This window comes from Pinus tabuliformis, chromosome 4_2 (genome assembly GCF_031772625.1).
Source record: "Pinus tabuliformis cultivar Carrire ecotype Pingquan chromosome 4_2, CPIR1, whole genome shotgun sequence".
Classification (NCBI taxonomy): Eukaryota; Viridiplantae; Streptophyta; class Pinopsida; order Pinales; family Pinaceae; genus Pinus; species Pinus tabuliformis.
In genome coordinates, this window is record NC_142304.1 from 999,292,482 (window position 1) to 999,302,080 (window position 9,599).

The following is a 9,599-nucleotide window of genomic DNA, read 5'->3' on the forward strand; positions in this document are numbered from 1 at the left end:
TTATGTCATAATGTAACCATTTTTACACCCAATTTGATGATTTAATGCAATTGTTCGAGATATTCAACTTTGTTTCTTCAGATTGAATGCGGTTGTGGGAAGTCATGATGTTGTTATCGATGATGGTCAGTGTAATAATTCTGTTGTATTTGACAACAATGTTGAAGATCTAGTAGCTGCTCTTAATGTACAAGGCTGGAACAAATCTTGATTTCGTTTTTGGGAGGTATCATCTTTTCTTTTCCCCATAAAGATATAAGCTATGGAGGATGAGTGGATGGCTATAATGACTTTGAATGTGTAGTAATCCTCTAGATGGTATTTATTGTGAGAATGTCATGCGCTTGAAAAGGTTTCCAAATCAAAAGACAACGCAACTTAGACATACACATTCTTAAGGAGAAGGCCATAATGAAGGGTTTGTCTTCCTCATTATTTGTACTAAAGATCCTCTTCATACATGCCAATGAAGAATTTGTTGCTATTTTGTTGAACACATATCGAGCCTGTCCTTTGGTAGCAATTCTGCCTGCACCATTGAAAGAAGCTTCTGGATGTAGGGAATTGGTGATGCAACATATATTCATTATGTAAGTAATAAGGAGCAGAACATAGAGTTTCCCCAAAGAAGTTGAGGAAGATGAAGCCCTAGAAGAAATGCTTATCAAGGCATTCATGGATTGGAGAAGCAGGTCAAAGATGGAAGCTTCTATCTACTTAGGGTGTTTAAACTCCCATGAATGATTTATTGGATTGGGGATGTTGTAACATTTTCTTGGAAAAATAATATAGTTAAACTTTTTGAGCTTTTCCAGAATTCCACCAGCTTTATTGGGTGTTCTTATTCTCAAAACAATTGGTATATGGCCCAAAGATTTTTTCACTGTATTCAAGATATTATAGGGTTGTATTACTCAATGATTATCAATGGCATACCTTAGTGTGAGTACTATGACATGGGAATTATCACCTTTTGCTGCATCTATCACACAATGTTTTTAATTGCATCAACAAAAGTCATTGAATTGTAGTCATAAGAATGCCAGGGCTCTGTAATGAATGTTAGGCATATATGTTCATAGCAATGAGATGGAATAGTGAATGGATGGGCAAGCAATTTTCTATTTGGAATTCGTTTTATGATTGTGATATTGTTGGTGGCAACTAGATTAAACTTCCTCATTGGTCATATCAAAGATCCCTTAGGAATATCTTTTATTGCCAAATAGAAGTAGATATTCTATACTTCTAATTAATTAGTCATTCACCAATGGAGAGAACTCAAGGATGTATCTTCTTACAATCCTTAGTTTTGGTGTTGAATTCACTGGTCGAAAGGACATTTTCCAAAGGCCAATCATGATTCCGACTACAAGCTTAGTTACATTGCAAGGTTCAAAGGATGACACATTTGTTATTTGTTTGTCTCAACTTGCTTAATTTTGAGAAGCTTGACAATATGTTATAGAAAGGATCAAGAGCATTTGCAGACCCATGGACCTTAGTAATTGTATATATGTTAATGCTGCATTGAGATATTGGGGCTGTGAAATTCAAGCTAGAGCTCACATATATGGTACATTCTACCCAGCTTCCCCTTCCTATAGAATCTAGATCAATCAATATATCAAATGATGATACGCTTTTCCTATAGTGACTGCAAGTGTCTCTTTTCTGTCAATGGATTCTACAATAAACTAGGACATTACCTTGAAATATTTGAATGCAGATGTAATAAATCTGCTTACAATGAACAATGACAGTGGGAGAAACATATCACCAGTGATATTTGATCAAACCAATAATGAAAATATTGCTAAGTTGTGGGCAGAGGCAGATGTGTGGACAAACAGGGCCCAGTAAGATGAAATTAGTGAAGGTCGAGAAAAATGTAATATGAAATGTCAAAGAGGTAATATAACAAGTTTACAATTGCAGACACGGTTGACAGAGCCAAGAGGTTCGTTTTTGCTGGGTGTTTTGGTGACCAAAATACAGTATAAAAAGAGGACGAATTCACTAGGATTAGATCCATGATTTTACTGATAATTTACCAACCAAGTCGCGACAAAAGGGAGCACATTTTTAGTTGGCAAGGCACCCATCAAATCACTATATTGAAGGGCCATGAAATGCTGTTGACAGAGGCACAATTTCGCTGGGGAAGCAGCAACCAAAACACAATAAATTTTAGCACAAATTAGCCTTGGAAATTGGTATGATTTCGCTTCGTAAAAAGTTCATCGAATCTGCTGTTTGAGGGGCCATTAAATGGTAGTGGTTTGTTCAATGGTTTGCAGAGAAAACTGGAAGAGACAAGTAAAAACTAAGTTCGAAAATAGCCATGAAAATGGCTAACATAAGAGGATCATAAATGTGCCAGAAATATGAAATTTTGTTCAAGTCAATTTGGCGTATGGTTTATTTGGGTTTTAAGTCAACTAGGTGCATATTTGAATTAGTGAAGCTCACCACTAGGGAACCACCCCCACGCAATTCCACTTTTGGTTTTTGTCATTCCACTTTTCAAATCTCAGCAGCAGACTGAGAGTGCCAACAAGCAAATATCCATGTGTTGAAAAAACCAAGCATGTCACCAAGAATCAAACACAAGTGTGTGCCAAGAAAGAGTAAGTGCACCCAGGAAGAGAACTTATGAATATCAAATGCACAATGCATCCAATGAAGAGATGAACACATTTCCATATATATGTTTTAAAAAATATTTTAGTGTTGGAACTTGGCAGGTTCATGCTTCTTCGTGAGACTAATGTAAATGTATTGTTTCAACGTCGTTGGTGGCAGATTTATGCAACATATTTGATCATTTAAGTTTAACAGATTTTCCTTTTCTTTTCCTAGAAAGAATTTGCTCTTTATATGTGCTAGAGTTATTGGGATATTCTTTAGGAACTAGCAGGCATGCAAATTTATATTTTTAAATCCCTAATTCTCCTCATCATTTGCAAATTGTTCGTCTGCGTCTATGCAAGAAGACAACTTAGCTTTAGAATGTTTGTAAGACAGAAAATGCAAATTTTAGCAAATATGGAGCTAATAATAAACGCCCTATGGTGTCAGAACATTGTTTTCTTGGTTTCCTTTGAGAAATATCATTAGAGAGCCGTATATTCTTCAAATTGGTGAGGGATCTTCAGCCCAACGCATCAGTGGCTTCATGGGATTAAATGTTCCTCTTCCAATGGTGGCAGATTTATTTTGATTATTAAAGTTTAATAGATTTGCCTTGCCATCACATTCATCTCCTCCAAATTCAACTGAATTTCTTAATGTTGTCTCATTTTCTTCCTGTAATCCTTCGGGAAAGCTTCCTATTTCCACCACAATCTAAGTGAAGATGGAATGGTAGCATTAAGAATTTCTGAAATGAGTTTGCCCTTATTTTCTTATCGCTTTGGAGAATAATTGGGGTTTATTAACATATTCCTAATTATTCACTGCATATGTCTGTACATAAAGCAAGTTCGTTTGGAAGGGCATCAGTCTGAATACAAAGAGAAGTTTGCCCTTATTTATTAACTGTTCGGTTAGGTTGGATAAAGAACCATCTAGAAGATGGAAGTAGAATATTGAAGAAACTAGTTCTGTTTGTAGATTTTGAGAAATCCTCTAAAGACCCAAGATTCAGCATTGACTAGAGAGACAATTTATTTGATATGGTTTATAAACAAATATATGCTTCTTCTAGCATGGCAAGAGCAGGTGGAGGAGCCATGTTTTGGCAGCTGATGGCAGAAGGAATGTATAGAGATGGTATGATATTGTCTTGTCTCAGAGTCCTTCCACAACATCTAACATCAATATGATGCATGTTCACTTAGGAGGATGCACAAAGACTTTATTTGTACAAATTAGTCCCCATGAAAATGACATGGGAGAAACTCTGTGCTCACTGAAATTTTCCAATAGAGTTCAAGGATTATAGGTTGGTCCTACTTGGAGGTAGCAAGATGTAAGTTTTCACTGTATATATTCTTCTGCTAGCATGGGAAGAGTAGGTGGAGGAGCCATGTTTTGGCAGCTGATGGTAGAAGGAATGAGCTCATATAGAGATGGTATGATATTGTCTTGTCTCAGAGTCTTTGCACAACATCTAACACCAATATGATGCATGTTCACTCAGGAGGATGCACAAAGACTTTATTTGTACAAATTAGTCCCCATGAAAATGACATGGGAGAAACTTTGTGCTCACTGAAATTTTCCAATAGAGTTCAAGGATTAGAGCTTGGTCCTACTCTAAGGTAGCAAGATGTAAGTTTTCACTGTAGCATGGTCCTTGCCTTTTCTTGATATTTTTCTGCCTTTCAAAAATTGTCAAAGAAACATTAATTAATGTTATATGCTATTGCCTTACGGCGTTTCCATTGCAACATTTGGTGCAATTGCTAGTTATTATTATTATCATCAACAATTTTATTATTATTGTTATTATCACGACAAGGAGGGAAAGTAGAGGATTGCTTAACAACGTCAGTAGATACGCTGGAGGGGAGAGGGCTATGAGGAATGGTAACAACGATGGAATCCGGGCGACGATGAGAGGGAAATGCTAAGGAAAGATCCCCAGAACATGAAGAACTCAAGTAAGAAACTTCTTGAGAGATAACCACCCTGGAGAAATCTGTTTTCCTAGGACGAGAAAATGAGAGAGGAGGTACAAGAAGCAGAGTCATGGAATACATAGCATCTATGTAACCATCATCAAATCCCAAAATATTATTGCATCCCGATTGACATAGAAAATCTAAAACCACATTTTCATTCATTGGGGAAGACCTAGATCCAACCTGGAAGAGCGACGTTGTTGATCCATGAGTGAAGCACATATATTTGGTTTCCATTGACCCTACTAGTGGAAGAATAACCTGAAAAATCAGAAAGACACCCAAGACAAGAGGATATTTCTACAAGTTTGAGAAACTTTCTGGATTGCTTATCCTTCCAAATTTCTTCAAGGCAAAGAGACTTTAAAGTTGAACAGGCTTCGACCCTTGCCCAAAACACTGCATACATCACATGAGAAAGCTACAGGTGTAAAGAGAACAAATTTTGGGAAAGAAAACGAAGACCTTTTCTAACCCTGTAAATCTCAGACTGAACCAGGGCTAAACTCACATTAAAAAAGACATGATAGTTTTTGCAATTATTAAGCCGATGTTTAATATGAGCAAATGAAGGAACGATAGACAAATCTTTACATCATTTAAGGAATGCCAGATCTAAATTCATCTTTGAAACCTTCAAGCGTGCCCTTTCAAATTGATGAACCTTTATCGCAATGGCCTTTCCATGTAGGGTTGTAATAATTGTAATAGTTTAATTTATCTTTTTGTAACGCAAAGGGATTACCGATAACCCTATAGGGGTCTATGAAATCAGTTTAATTTTTATTTTTATAACCCAGATGGACTACCAATAAACCTCTAGGGGTCTACTATCTCTCCTCCTCTCCGTAAACCGGGTAAACTAGGACATAATTGGGGGATTTGAGCCTTGGATCTCTTAGTTATCGCAAATGCTTCAATCATCGATGTTGGGTTGTGTTATGTTCTTTCCATGACTAGCCCACATAGTTAACCGAGGGGTTAGAAGGGGGGCAGAGCGCCCCCTTCGTTGCGCCAATTGCGTAGAGGGGGGAGTCACAGGGGGGGAAATTTTGTTTTTGGACCCTATATTAGGTTGGGCGGACCTACCTATGGCTTTGTGCATGATTTTTCACACATGGTTTTGAACACGGTGGTTTTTGGTCCATGGTTTTGGACGCGATGGTTTTCGGTCCATGGTATTGGATGCTTCGGCATGTATAAATATGTATTGTAACATTGAAAGGAACATAATGAAAAATCAAGCTGGTAGTCCTGGTTTTGGGATCCAGGGGAAAATCTCTGTGTATATGTGTTTTATGTGATATGCTCTCGCATTGTTTATTTTCTGTGTTTTAGAATTCGTATGCAGGTAATTTCTGTACGAGGTTAAAACCTACATTTGGTATTAGAGCTGTTTTGACTTCAAGGGGACGCCTTTGTTGCTGAGGGGTTTTGCTCGGGCCTGTGGTAGACCCTGTTCAGTGGGAGATCTGCGAGATCAATTCTGGTGGTGAAAGAAGATGGTGAGCAGTGGAAAGATAGAGATCGAGAAATTTAATGGTCAGAGTTTTGAGTTGTGGAAACTCAAGATGGAGGATCTGTTGATGGATAAAGATCAGTGGATCGCAGTAGATTCGAGTACTAAACCAACGGGAGTATTCAATAAAGAATGGAAGAAGTTGGATTGGAAGGCAAAGAGCACAATACGATTGTGTGTCTTAGATTCATTATTTCTGAATGAATCAGGGGAAGCTAAGGCGAAGGCTTTGTGGGACAAGTTAAGGACTTTGTACCAATCTAAGTCTCTGGTGAATAAACTGTTCCTGTGGGAAAAGCTATATAACTTGAGGATGAAAGATGGAGACTCAGTGACAGAGCATATGAATGCATTTAATACTATGGTAAGTCAGTTATTATCTATTGATATTAAAATTTCAGATGAAGATAAGTGCATTAGTTTGTTGTGTTCTCTACGAGATTCGTGGGATAGTCTGGTTATTGCAATAGGTATCAATGCAACTGCCTCGCAGTTTGATGAAATAGTCTCATCCTTGCTGATGGAGGAGATGAGACGAAAAAATATGGAGAGGCAGAATGGTGATCCCTTGTCTGTACGAGGACAGTCCTAGAACAGAAACAAAAATAAGTCATCGAGTGGGAGATCTAAATCTAGAGGGAGATCTAAATCTCCAGGAAAACTTGTAAAGGTGGTGTGCTGGAAATGCAGAAAGGAAGAGCACTACAAAAGGGATTGTAAATGTAAAGCTCCTGACAAAGGAAAGGGATCTGATGATGCTCCTTCTGCAGAGGCGAAAACCACCTCAGATGAAGGTGGGGATGTGTACTTGGCTTCTTCAAGTACACATGTAGATCATGAGGCATGGTTGATTGACTCAGGTGCATCCTTTCACTTCACTCCCCAAGGAGAGTGATTCTGCGAGTATGAGAAATATGATGGTGATGATGTCTTCTTGGGGGATTACAGGAGGGCTAGAATCGTTGGTCGCGGAAAAGTAAAGTTGAAGTTGCAAGGTGGAAGGGTTAGAACACTTCTAGGTATTCTACATATTCCTGTATTGGCCAGAAATTTGATTTTTGTAAGCAAGTTGGATGATGCAGGTGTAAAAACAGTATTCGAGAAGGATACCTGCAAAATGGTTCGGAGAGCATTGGTATTGATGCGGGGAGTTCAGATTGGAACTCTGTACACGCTGCAAGGTTCCTGAAAGTGGAGCAGAAAATCTAGTGGTCTCTGGAGAGAAGACCATGCTGTGGCATCAAAGGCTTGGAAATATTAGAGAGAAGGGCCTTCGAATAATTCATGGTAAAGGTATGGTAGAAGGTATGAGTAATAGCTCTCTGGATTTTGATTTCTGTGAAAATTATGTATATGGGAAGAAGAATTGGGTGAGTTTCCCCTCTGGTGGTAAGAGTGAAAAACAGATATTAGAGCTTGTGCACATTGATGTGTTTGGACTTGTGAAGGTTCCATCACTGGGTAAGTCTGTGTACTATGTATCATTTATAGATGAATTCTCAAGGAATACATGGATATATTTCCTTAAGAAGAAATCTGAAGTCTTTGATAGGTTTAAAGAATTTAAGGCTTTGGTGGTAAACCAGACAGAGAAGAAGATAAAGGTGCTGAGGATAGATAATGGTGGAGAGTTTTGTAGTAAGGAATTTGAAGAATTCTGTAAGAAGTGTGGTATAGCACCGCAGAAGACTACTCCATATACACCTCAACAAAATGGAGTTGTAGAAAGAATGAACAAGACGTTGATGGCAAGGGCAAGAAGCATGCTCAGTGGTGCCGAGTTAGGACATGAATTCTGGGTAGAGGTGGTGGAGATAACATGTCACTTGGTCAACAGATCACCTTCATCAACGTTGGGAGGATATGACTCCATAAGAGGTATGGACTGGTAAGAAACCCTCTCTTTCACATCTGAGGGCATTTGGATGTGATGCATATGTACATGTTCCAAAGGAGAAATGAACCAAGTTGGATAGTAAATTTGAAAAGTGCATCTTTATTGGGTATAAGGATGGTTTAAAGGGTTATAAGCTTTGGAACCCAGTAACAAGGAAGGTTGTGTACAGTCGAGATGTGGTGTTCAGAGAGGTGAAAGATGTTATTAAACATGAAGTCCAACCAAAGGAACCTGAGAAGATAGAGTTTGAGGTAAAGGAGGAAGAATTAGACTCTACAGCAGAGGAGGAATCAAAAGATGAAGAGCCACAAACTCTGGGTGTGAGAAGATCAGTTCGAGAAAGAACGCAGCTAGAAATGTATAGTCCATCTACTTTCTGTTCAAATTTTGCTTTATCTATTACTGATGATGATCTAGAACTGTGAAGGAAGTAGTAGATTCAGAGGATGGAAAACTCTGGAAAGAGGCCATGGTTGATGAAATGACATCTTTGTACAAAAATGAGGCTTGGGATCTGGTGGAGTTGTCGGCTGGAAGGAAACCCATTGGCAACAAATGGGTGTCTAAGAAGAAGACAAATGTAGAAGGAAAGGTGGAGAAATATAAAGCTCGGTTGGTAGCAAAAGGTTATTCCTAGGTGCCAGGAATTGATTTTGGTGATATTTTTTCTCCTGTTGCCAAGGTAACTTCTATTAGATTACTTTTATCTGTTGTTGCCACTTTTGATTTTGAGGTAGAACAGATGGATGTGATGACAACATTTCTTCATGGGGATTTGGAAGAGGAGATCTACATGAAGAAACGTGAAGGCTTTGCGGTGAAGGGTAAGAAAGAACTGGTATGCAAGTTAAAGAAGTCTCTGTATGGGTTAAAACAGTCACCAAGGATGTGGTATCAGAAATTCGATACATTTATACGGGGACTTAGCTTCACTAGAAGCAAAGCAGATCACTGTGTGTATTTTAAATTAATTGGTGACCGTGTTATTTATCTGGTCTTGTATGTGGATGATATGTTGCTGGTTGGAAATGACAAAGAAATTATCCAGGATTTGAGGACCCATTTGTCCACCAAATTCGACATGAAAGATCTTGGTGCTACAAACTATATTTTGGACATGGAAATTAAAAGAGATGGGACAAAGAGGAAGCTCTGGTTAAAACAAAGGAATTATGTCGAGACAATATTGCAAAGGTTTAATATGTAGGATAGTAAATCGGTGAAGGTTCCTATTCCTGTAGGTGCAAAGTTATCTGCTGAACAATGTCCCAAGACACAAGAAGAGGAAGAGGACATGTCCCGTGTTCCATATGCAAGTGCAGTCGGTAGCTTGATGTATGCGATGGTATGTACTAGACCAGGCATTTCACATGCAGTGGGAGTATTGAGCAGGTTTATGTCAAAACCAGGGAAGGAGCACTGGACAACATTGAAGTGGGTTTTCAGGTATTTGCGTGGCACTAGTGATTATGGTTTGTGCTACCAAGGAAGACCAGGATTGGACAGAGTGTTGGATATTTGTGGCTTTGTTGATGCAGACTGGGCTAGAGATTTG